The sequence below is a fragment of the Harmonia axyridis genome, chromosome 2, assembly GCF_914767665.1.
Source record: "Harmonia axyridis chromosome 2, icHarAxyr1.1, whole genome shotgun sequence".
Lineage (NCBI taxonomy): Eukaryota > Metazoa > Arthropoda > Insecta > Coleoptera > Coccinellidae > Harmonia > Harmonia axyridis.
The window spans coordinates 60,676,856-60,689,436 of NC_059502.1; the positions used below are offsets into that span (position 1 = coordinate 60,676,856).

The window sequence follows — 12,581 nt, forward strand, 5'->3', positions numbered from 1 at the left end:
ATTCGTGAGTTTCTTTACAAAAACGCAATTCTCATGTCCCACAGTGAATTAATGTTTCATATAAACTCTAAATATATTGAAATAAATACCTAAATACATCAGAAATTCAGGAAACAATCTTCAAGCGTGCAAAACGACATGAAACAACGGATGACAATAGCAGAGCAATAGTTGACAAACCTCGGATTTCAGCGGGTAGATACAGAAAATAATAAATATTCTGCTTATTATAAATTCGACAATTAGGAAAAATATCGGATTCCAAATATTCAAATTTGCATATTTAATTGAGAATCACTCAAATAAATATAATTCATTCAATATAATATACATTCATAATGAAATAGTAAAATTGTGAATTTGAAAATATATCACAATCCGACAACGTAATCTAACCATGTTGGGGACATGTAAAAATTGCGTCTACTCCCTATATCTATGTTTATTACTCTATGGTTTACACTAATTAACTTTTGAAATTGTTGACAATAAAAATGTGCATTCATAATATCGCCTTCATTTTAACATCTTCAAACGTGATTCAATATATAATTGTACATTGATTATCCATCCAATTTTCGTCAAGACAAAAAGTCCGAATATAAAGATGGATTTATACCGTTTCAGCGTTCAATTCAAAAATGAGTACGCTATATTTTACGCTAGAGAAGTTTTTACTATTATTCGTTTTAAAGATTTCGTGATTGCGGAAAGCCCTTATTGATTATTTTTTTTTAATGAGAAAGAAAGAATTAGATTAATTTTTGATTGAAGAATAAGTATATGCATGATATCAACTTTCCAAATAAAAATTTCTTGTTTTATAAATTTTCATAAAATGAAAATGAGGTTTTTGTAAAATTTCAAAAAAAGACGTATTTTGAATTCTTGCACAGCAAATCAGAGGAGAGTTTGGATTGATTCACTCATCTTTAAAAGTGGTGGGATCTCAAAAACGTTGGTAAGTGAACAGTCTCTCACTTCTCGATCTATCTATGGATGCTGTTCAGATAATAATCTTCGAAAAAAACAGTGGTACTGCTGATAATCTCAGTTAAATAACACGATCTATAAATTCTGAATATATACTATTCAACCCAAAAATAACAATATCCAACAATAATTGAGTGAAATCTATTCATTATTCAAAATCTTTGAGAATTGTAGAAAAAAATCCTGTATATCATCTAAAATTTCCGAAAAAATGTTATAAGTAAATAATTTTTTTGCATTGCTTCAAAAGCATTACCACCGTAAGATTTTTTGTATATCTTTCGTTCTGATGATAAAGATCGTCAGACTACATATCGACATAAAAATCCTTAAGATGACATATTTCTGATAAAGGATTTTAAACAGTCTGAATGAAATGATATAGGTACAATAAGTTTTCATCTATGACAGAAAGTCTTCTGATTATTGCTGCCTATACCAATTCAGTAAAAAATTATTTCATACGCCATAATATGGCCACAGGATCAATAAATATTGTTATTGTTATTTGTTTATTATTGTTATTGTTATGTCTATTTCATTTCCCTTGATATCGTCCCTCTCTCTAGCAGGGACCTAAAAGGAGGAAACGAAGTTTTATGATCATATTATAACTACGTATCTCAAGAAAGCATACTTTGTATAACTAATTTCATATGAGATTCTGCTACAGAAACTACTACACAAATAAGCAATACATTGAATTCGATTCATTCCCGAGGTTAATTAGGAATATTTAATGAGCTTGTTCATCTTAAATGGCATTAAATATGCCTTGTCGCACTTTTCGACGCTAATCTAGGAAATTAATTATCTCAAGTTAGGATTTTCCCGATTCATTCCACTCCAAACATTGCTTCATTGATTCTAACTAGATGCACAAAGATCGAAAAATTATTACCTGTTAACCATTTCCCTGTAACGGGGAAAAATTTTAAACCTCAATGTATCAAGAATGATAAACCGAATAAAGTTGAACTATAAAACATTTTGAGTACTTCCGATCGCATAATATCAGAAGTTGAATGGTAAACTCCTCGTTCTGATTTCACATAACCGTTTCCCTAACCACTCATTAATATACCCGCACATAAGTACTGTTTTTTCTCAATTTGATCTTTATTGATGATTGTTCTACGTCCAGGCAGCTCTTGAAAGCTTCACACAGCTGTTCGAAATATTGCGAAAAATCATCATTAGAATTATTCAACTGTCATGTCTTGATTAACTCAACAAATAATGTTTAACTAACTTGTGAAATAATTATTGTTGATGGAACTGAATAATAGACGATGAAAAATCCGAAGTTATTCGTATTATCTTTAATTGATAAGGCAAAAAGGACTCCGAGCAATTGAATTTATGGAATCATATCAAGAAAACGATAAACATTCTTCACAATATTTTATTTATTATTTATTCTTTCATTAGCCAAATATCCATGAATGAAAGGAATGTTTGACTCCATTACAAAAAAAAAACTGATATTGGATGAATGTAAAAGCTAAGACTAAGTAGTAGTAGCATATTAATATCAAGATCGGGGTAAGAATGTTTTATTGAACGAAAACAATAACAATCGTGATGCTTACAGCGTTTTTCGAACGATTCCATCATTTTTTCTTGATTTGAATATGTTAATTAAATTACATCAAAATATTGAAACCTCAAAACTGACTTTTACTTCGATGAAATTTTTGCTTCCTAAGTTTCAGTGAATACCAATTCCACTAATATACTTTTCCATAAACAATTGTACTATAGGTAGGTATTTATATGGTTTTATTAATCAAAAATTTCAGTGTCATTAAAATTCAAGTATAATTGCAATAATTCTAATATCTCAGTCAGTAGAGGATGAGACTCTTAATCTCAGGGTCATGGGTTCGAGCCCCACGTTGGGCGCCAATTGATATGGATCTCCTCGATATGATTTTGAATATTTTCTAAAATAGATCCAAAAATTTATATCTTTACTTGAAAATAATTCTACATGAGAGAGGGAATTATTTTCAAGTAAAGATAGAAATTTTTGGATCTATTTTGAAAAATATTCAAAATTCATATTGAGGAGATCCATATCAGTACGCTTTCATTTGATATCTCTCAGATATCTTCTGAAAAAATAAAATCTATTGTAAATTTCTAATTTTCAAATCTTGTGAAATACAAAATATTATTCTAGAGTCGGCAAAATACTTTACCGACCTCCATGGTCTGACAACCGCAAAACAATTCATACCGTCTTGGCAACATATTTTTTGAATAATCAATTTTTTCGAATTTTTTATAGTTCGCAAAGGGGTCATAGAAGCAGCGAGATTTTTCTTATTCTTCTTATTTATTTCCGTTTTTGAATCGGCACATTTCAGAGCATTTATTATAACCCTGAAAATTTCAGAAAATTCAAAATAATGAACATAAATGAGAGACTAGGTTGTATCATCTATCATAATTCTGAGAAAAATGGCATGCAACTATGGCAATTCATTCTTCATTATTTAAATATAAATTTTTGGCCTGTAAAAATCAAATCAAAAAGAAACTAATAGAATAAGAATCAGTTCATTGAATGTTGTGCTGACAATTCTGAAGAATATATCAAAGATAACCTAACTAACTGAATCGCATAGCGTTAAATGTGAGAAGAGACAGAGAAAGCAAAAAAAACAAGATGATGTCTCTTGCTATTAGGCGTAAAACAGTTATATATACTTTTCTACTTCCCGATGAAGAAATAAACTAACAAGTTGCAATTACTCACGTGTTGAATTGAAGGTACACCACATAAAAACAATTCAGCTCACATAATTAGGAACTTCTTAGCGTTGTAATTGAACCTCTCATTACCTGTAAAAAAAAACAATGTTTATCTTTCAACGAAAAAAGCACATAACTTGAATGGTCATAATGAGATGAAAGCATTGAGTAAAAAATCAACATGTCAATTATTAGCAAATTGTCAAAACGAGATCAAAATAAGTACAATAATCATCTCGATAAAAGCGTGCTCTCGAATATGAACCAGGTCAAAGTAAGATGTAGGCTTGAGAACGTTGAGGTTAGCTTTTTTCATGCGAATAGATCATTCATTGTTACCTCATACTAATTTTGAATTGAAACTATAAACACCAAGCCCTGAGGTAAAATTTATATTAGAAGGAAATTTCGGATCCAATATTGAAAGGTGTTCTTCTCTTTATTGCGAAGCCTCCTTTTATGAAATTCAGCATCTATACCTTGAGGTATTCGTGAATTGGAGTTTTTTACGGTGTTTCTCAATGGGGTAAAAGTGAAAGGTTGAAAATTTTGATTGAAGTTTATATGCGGCTCTTAATTTTTTCTATAAACGATACAAGGAACCTACTTCTTTTTAAGCTCTAGTTGTCCGAACAGATCGCTCTATCATTTCTCGACAATTTTTGTTATTTTGTGTTTTTGTTAATTTAGAAACGGAAGATTCTATACAAATAACAATACAGCATTTATATATGAATGACAGTTTGAAGCCTACTGCAAAATTCAATGGAAAAAATACCCAATCTTTCCGTGACACGAAGAGATTTTAGGTTTTGATATTGACTAACAATTTCAAGCATGCTGCAAAATTTCGAGGACAGAACCATAGAAAATTCAAGAAGAATATTGGAAAAAAATACCCAATATTTTCGTTATAATAGTTCTGATCGGGTTGAGATTTTACATGTAACTTTTAGTAATAAGTTGTTATTTGTTGAAAATGTTTTTCGACCTATATCTTCGCAACGAAGCGCTTATTCAGAAATCGTCAAATAATAATAATAATAATGGAGTTTATTTCTGTAAATAAATGATAAAATATCCTTGAAATGATTTAAGGAATAAACTCTTGAACCTGTGTATCTACATGTAGGGTAACCATGTGAAGCTTAGTGTTAATATCGGTATCAGAAACAGAGAAAATTCTAGCACAACAACCCAGATGAAGTTTTGCATGTTTATATAGAATAATAATTTTAAGCTTGTTGCAGAATTTCGTGTTGAAAGCGTCACCGAAACCATAAAAAAATCGAGCATCATATCGAAATAAAAATGAGGAAATCTACTGACCTCACGTCAGTGCTTTCGGTTTTTTTTTTTCATAAATTGTAAACAAGCTTCCATATATTGGTCTATGATTAGTTGAAAATAAGTTGGTTCAGTATTCTAAGAAATCATGAATATAAGATTCATTACCATATGAATATGGTTTTGTAATCACCTGTCAATTATATTTACATTCTTTCATTAGTCTACAACTTTTTATCCATTCTTGAGATCTAAGATAATTATTGTTGTCATAATATAACACGATTTCAATTCATACATTATTTACATTTATTCGAAAATATTTCCTTCATCAAAACCTACTGGATTCGTTCAATATAGCAATGTCAAAAGATTAATTGATTTTCTGGCAACCGAATATTTTGAAGTTGCGGTTTTTACTCGACAAATGTTTATTCGATATATTTAAATAATTAAATTCCATCACATTCGAGGAGCCGTATAATACACACGAACTTTTTACATTTGTTACATAATAACCATCAATGAAAACCTCTATTACCTATTACCTAGTTAGTGGTTGGGACTGTGAGGAAGAATAGTCAGTAAAAAAATAATTGGTTTTGACTGATAATTAATTATCAAGCTTCTATTAATAGCTAATAATATTTTTGGATATTTTGTTGATGTAAGTTGTAATTGTTCTCAAATAAAGTCGAAATTCAAGAAAAAACTTGTATTTATTATAGTTCCTAGTTGATTTTAATTATACCTCAAGCACAGCACAATAGAGGAGGGAAATACGAGATACGTAGTCGCCTTAAGAAGAATTTTAAAGAACAGGCATTTAATATTATTTTAACAATTATAGTTACATCTTCAGGAAAACATCGTATTAATATTTTGAAACAATGTTTTCTTCATTCCGAACTTTTATTCTAACTGTCGTTTGATAAAAATTTATTGAAGATTCATAGTAATGGAAATCGAAGGTGTCAAATAGTGAAAAACTACAAATCGTATTGTTATGACAACTATATTGGACAATTAATAACAAGGAAAGTAAAAATACGAGCGAAGGTAAAGTTTATCGTCTTTTGTCATACATAACAGCACGATATAGCAGTTTATCATTATTCAAATAAATTCTCTTATTTTGACATTTCACATCAATTTTCCAAAAAAAACCTTCGAAATGATTCTGAGTAATTGTGATTATGTGATTTCGTCAAAATGAATATGTAGTCAATCAGATGATGATGAAGAATTTGCAAGTAATCCATATAATCTAAATAATTCCAATGCACCATCAACCGTAGACAACATACTGCTACTAACGCTTCTAAAAACCTACCAAATGCCTTTATTTCCTGATATTGACATCCATAATTGTGCTAGATGTCTAAATATCATTAGATATATAACTATAATGAATTTATTCCTACATCGCTACTTCGGTTCTTCATTTCATTCTTTCTATATCTATAACATTGATTTTGTTATAGATTCCTACTTTTTTCTTTGTTTGGTGAAAAATATTTTTCTCTAACGCATATACTTCAATAGCTGCAGGTTGATAAAGCACATTTTCTCTCTTTATAATACAATATACATACTAAAAGCGGGTTAAGTGCAATCAATATTACTTTCGGTAATATTTTAAAATTCTATTTAAGTCATTTTCACATATGATAGGAAAAAAATTATTTTTTTATCTTTTCAGTTATTACTAGAGTTAACAGCCTTAATTAAGTTAAATAATATAAAATAAACTCTTACTTAAGATATACAAGACAAAAACCAGGTAACACTGAAAACGACCGCACTGATTGAAGAAAACGAAAAAATATGTCACTTCCACGTTCTCAAATTTCACTTTCCATCAAAACAACACCCACACTGACATCACTCAAGGCTCCATCAACTACTCTTTCTGGATAATTCGCATGTTGGACATGTCTTTCTCTCGCACTGCTTTAGGTATTTGGTAATAAGTCAACGAATGACATCAGTGTAACGAAATTCTGCAACAAATCACGGGGAAGAAAATGAGGTGAATACACGATGCAGAAGGTACCGATAACGCGGTAAAATGACGTGCCTTTTCTTCGTCGACTCAAGAACTTAACTTCTTGTCGGTTCGTTTGTGAGAATGTGCGAGGAGAGACAAAGGACCCCAAGAACCTCGAAGTGTGAGTCATGGTAGTGTGAGCAGCAGCCAGATGACTAGACGGTTGAACATTTCTGGTGATCAAAGAGAAGAAAAATGTACGGATGCTCCTTCAGAATAAACCAACCGTACACATGTAGTTGTTCAGATAAACAACGTACGTTGAGTCTACAAGAAATCGTTTTCTGATTATCAAGAAGGCTGTGAAGTTTTAATGCTACTTTTTTATGGTTATGAACATTTGACAATTATTGTTCCCTAGTTCGGAAAAAGAAATAATGTCAATTATATCAACCTCGATTGGAATTTCATCAAACGTCTTTGATGATTTGAAATTATTTAGTTTGTTATTATAACACCCGAAAACCCAAAAGAAAAACTTTCCACTTTGATAAAAGTTCAATTTATATATGAAAAATAATAATAAATGAGATGGAATAAACATTCGAATGAATGAAATCACATCAATCCGGAATTGATTACTTCAAACAATTTCAGTATATTCTAGTAATACAAAAAACTTGAACTACAATTCGAAAAAACTACAAACCCTCAAGTCATTAAAGAATTACAGCACAAAACTATGTATACGGTCGATACTTAGCTGTACTATGATGTAACTTAAAATAATAACTGATTTTTTCAATCAACTCATTAGGCTCAAACATATTATTTTCAATAATGGTTAAAATCCAACAAATAGAGAGAATATGTTTTGAAATGTGTCAAGTCGATGAAAATACGAAATTTCTAACATTTATGTAGGTCCAAAAAGAAATCAACTATATTTCTGAGCATCTGAAGATGTAAATTATTTCTCAAATTTTTATTCAACAGACCGATGAATCTATTTATATTAGTCATATCCTAGGTTAATTCAGAAGATCTTCAGATAAGAACAACTGCGTGCCTAAGGTTGTGACACGGTGAAGGAGATTGCTGAAATTGCTTTGTTGCAACTTGAAGGCGCAAATTAAATTTCAGCAAAACCGGCCGAAGACAACGCGTGATTTTGTAAATTTCACTTTTGAGCTTGCGCAATGAGCATCTTCCAATGGAAGAGCTGAAGTTCCTATAGCCATTCATTTGGAACCACCGAATTTGAGGTACGTTTGCAGTCTAGCAAAAAGCACCCTGTATTATTAAAAGTTGAAATTTTTGTAGGCCCATATTACTGAGATCGGAAACCCATAAGAAATTTCATCAAAATCCTATAAAAATTATATAAGTAAAGGCTGTTACAAATTCCACAAGTGGTAATAAAAAGATGAATGAAAATTTCATTGATATCGGAAGGACAAAAAACGATATTTTGAGGTTTCAGCAATTGTATGGTTGGACTCTTGCGAAAAACAACCTGTATTATTGATAGTTGAAATTTGTATACGACCATTTTAAAACCAAACCGGAAACTCAAAAGAAATTTCATCAAAATCCTATGAAAATTATAAAAGTTAAGGCTGTAACTAGTTTCACAAGCGGTAATAAAAAGATGAATGAAAATTTCAATAAAATCAGAAAAGTAGAAAACGATATTTCGAGGTCTCAGCAAGTAGACGTTTGTACTCTAGCAAAAAGCACCTTGTGTTAGTTGAAATTTGTGTAGGGCCATATCTAACCCAAACCGGAAACAAATATGAAATTTCATCAAAATCCTATGAAAAACATTAAAGTTGAGGCTGTTACAAGTTTCACAAGCGGTAATAAAAAGATATATGAAAAACCGATATTTTCAGGTTTCAACAATTGTACGTTTGCACATTAGCAAAAACCACCCTGTATTATTAACAATTGAAATTTGTATACGACCATCTATAACCCAAACCAGAAAATAATACGAAATTTCATCAAAATCCTATAAGAATTATGAAAGCCAAGGCTGTAACAAGTTTCACAAGCGGTAATAAAAAAATATAACACTTTTTTGGGGGTATGTGTCAATACGGGATTGATGAAGAAAATTCTTCCATGACAAGATTTAATTAATGATATCGAATATCTATTTCATACCCTCCGACATAGATTATGAAAGACGCCCCCTTACATCATAAATCTTGCATTATAAATAAACTCGAGTGCAAGCATGCGTTTTGCACAAGAGATACTTTTTTGGTTCGTCAGGTAGTTTCCAGGGAATTCCGCAAAGAATTTGAGGAGATGAAATCAAGTTGATCGGCTATCATTCCACCCTATAATTATGGCGACAAAGGATGATAAATTGTTACAAGTTTTGGAATAACATCTCCACTGGTGTGTGGTCTATTTCAGTCTACGAATAGCCAATAAAGAATGAATCGAAATGCTTCTCAACGATTTTCTCATGGTTCCAGAATGTACCATATGATTTATAATTAAAACAGAGAAGTTTGCGATTGGTAGAGACAGATCAAGTATAATAAATAATAAATACCTACTTAACACCAAATTCGATAATCTACTCATGAAAAAAGAGAGAGAATAATTATTATGATGTTGGGTTAGATTCCATTTTAAAATTATAATGACGTCATTGACAACAATTAAATCTTCAAAATAAAAATGGATTGCAAAGAATATTCATATACGGTTTTGACAGAAGTTTAGTTATGTTTCAAAACCTGGCCGGTCAATACTCAGTTTGTCCGTATTTCTTGTGCACAAAAAAAAAACCAAATGCGTTGAAGATGTAAGGTATATACTGCTTTTATTTGTTGTTAACGGTTATTGTTGTTTGCCTGTATAAGCATTGAAAAGTAGGTACGGCATTCAACTGATAATTCTGATGCTTCTTCCCAAATGATAGAGAGTACTTTTGCGGTATATTATGAGGAACTGAATCAGTTAGAATGGCGATATTTAAATTCATTTAAAATCTTCTGTCAATTGGCCTCTTTTGTCATCTTTGAATTAAAAAAACTGCGGACTAAATACCCGCAACAAACAAAATGATACACTTGCACTGCATGTAGAAAACAACTCCATACTATTTCATTATTGAAGTTCATCATTAAGTTTTATGAACATTTTACACCTTGTAGCTCCAACATGTTTACTTGAGAAACGAATACCATTTTAATAGAAAGGTACGAGGTATATTCAAGTGATATTCAATAAGGGATTTGTTCAATTTGTTCGAAACAATCTTTTGTAGACTGCATCAAACTTCTAAACTTATAGGTAATTTCGATAAATTTTAAGACAGAAAATTCAATAAACCAAATTGCAATAATTGACGGTATCACGAATATCTTCATCATTACGGCCGCTCATAATACTCATTGAATTGTATTAGGTGCTATTACCATTTATGAAATAGACGACCTCATTTGATTTAATAACGTTATTAACAGATTTTTTTCGAAAGTGGATGAGACGTTGAATCTAAACAGATTATAGAAGAACAAGGATAACCATTTAATACTGTTATTAATTCCAAGTGAGATTAAGGCCGCAAGTTACATGGAGCGAAATCCCCCCTCAGTAAGAACCTTAGTGAGATATTTGTTCTAGATGAATGATGAGAAAATTATAAATTTTAATTGAACGTTTCGCTTTCACTCAATAAACCGTATAACTTTTTATGACAACTAAAAAATATGAAATCATTTTTGTATGTATACTAAAACATATTCCGTTGTGAATCATGATCTTCACGTTCTGAAAATCAGGGTATTTTGCGAAATTTTTAACCTCAAAATTGAACCAAAATATAATTTAGAAACGAGACCATTGTAATTTTCATATTCTGAATGTTTAATGAGCTCAAAAATGAAAAACCTTCGTGCAAGAGAAAATAGGAATAAGCAAAATGACACAAATATCTATAGGGTGTTTTTTTTCGAGGTGTATAACTTTAAGTTGGGATTACTGTTCAAAATGGAGACCGATTTAACAGCTGTCAATTGATTTATTCTCAGTTTGGTTTGGCAATTCATCATGAATAGACTCACGCCAGAACAACGCTTGCAAATAGTGCAATTTTATTTCGAAAATAATGGTTCTGTGCGGAATACGTATCGCGCACCATGTCCATTTTATTTTGTTTAGCGATGAAGCGCACTTCTGGTTGAATGGCTACGTCAACAAACAAAACTGCCACATTTGGAGTGAAGCTAATCCTCAAGTGTATGTCGAAACACCGTTACATCCAGAAAAACTGATTGTTTGGTGCGCTTTATGGGCTGGTGGAATCATTGGTCCGTACTTCTTCAAAAACGATTATGGCCAACACGTAACAGTCAATGGTGATCGGTATAGAGCCATGATTACTAACTTTTTCATTCCTGAATTGAACAACCATGATGTCCAGGAGCTGTGGTTCCAACAAGACGGCGCAACATGTCACACAGCTCGTGCCACAATCGATTTATTGAAAGACACGTTTGGTGACCGCCTAATTTCACGTTTTGCACCTGTGAATTCGCCTCCAAGATCTTATGATTTAACACCGCTAGACTACTTTCTGTGGGGCTATGTGAAGTCATTGGTCTATGCGGATAAGCCACAAACCCTTGACCATTTGGAAGACAACAGTCGCCGTATTATTGACGTAATACGGCCACAAATGTTGGAAAAAGTCATCGAAATTTGGACGTCCAGATTGGACTACATCCGAGCCAGCCGTGGCGGTTATATGCCAGAAATCATATTTAAAATATAATGCCACAAGATCATCTTGCGGATAAATAAAATGAATGTCAATCGAATAATCCATCGTTGTTTTATTGCAATTCAAAGTTCTATAGCTCTAAAAAAAACCCTTTTTAATGGAAAACTAGAAGCTAAATGTACCAATTTGTTTACCGATAATGAGTTCATTCATGTATCTGATCATAAAGCCAACAAATATAAATATACCTAGTGACTACATAAGTCACGAAATGGAATACAGTTCTGACAGCTAGCAGTAGTCAATTCTGAGCGGAAAAACCAGCACTTTGAAGAATCCCTGCAGGAATTTCAGCACAGCCACCTGGTTCGACAGTAATATCCTTTGATGAATTCTTCAACTGGATCTATTATGCATGAAACATATAGAGTGGTCTTTTTAATTAGCAACCATGGACGAAATTAAACGGAACCATCGATAATTACAGCTAATACTTCTACAATTATACTAATTATAATGGTAATGGATGCTCCCAGAGAAGAAATATTTTCTATGATGCTTTTTTATTTTGAGATAGTTGTACAACCTCCCGAAGCTATTCGATAAATACTCAAGAGCGATCTGATGGACAGTTAGAGAATTAAATTGATGTTTTACTTCAGATGAGAGAGAAAGGTCGATCCAAATTTCCTGTCGGGCAAAAATTAGGAAGATGAATGATGCGCATCATTACCTAATGCTCGAAGTGGTTTAGAATATGACGCAAAAATTAGCAATATGTATTATAAAGATGATATATTACTG

At 31.6% G+C, this 12,581-nt stretch overlaps 1 protein-coding gene across 3 annotated transcripts in view; it reads right to left on the minus strand.

Annotated features, from left to right (window-relative positions):
• The window catches only part of LOC123673545 (protein Shroom), a 280,176-nt gene that overhangs the window by 152,997 nt on the left and 114,598 nt on the right, over window positions 1–12,581 (minus strand). The window contains exons 1-2 of one of the 3 annotated variants that reach the window (XM_045608100.1): window positions 6,799–7,075; window positions 3,758–3,843 (exon numbers count right to left, since the gene is read on the minus strand). The exons of 1 other annotated variant lie outside the window; for it this stretch is intronic. The gene's annotated coding sequence lies outside the window, so the exon portion shown is untranslated. Of the gene's footprint in view, window positions 1–3,757; window positions 3,844–6,798; window positions 7,076–12,581 lie in introns of those variants that run through there. One more of the 3 variants, XM_045608098.1, reaches the window with a different exon arrangement.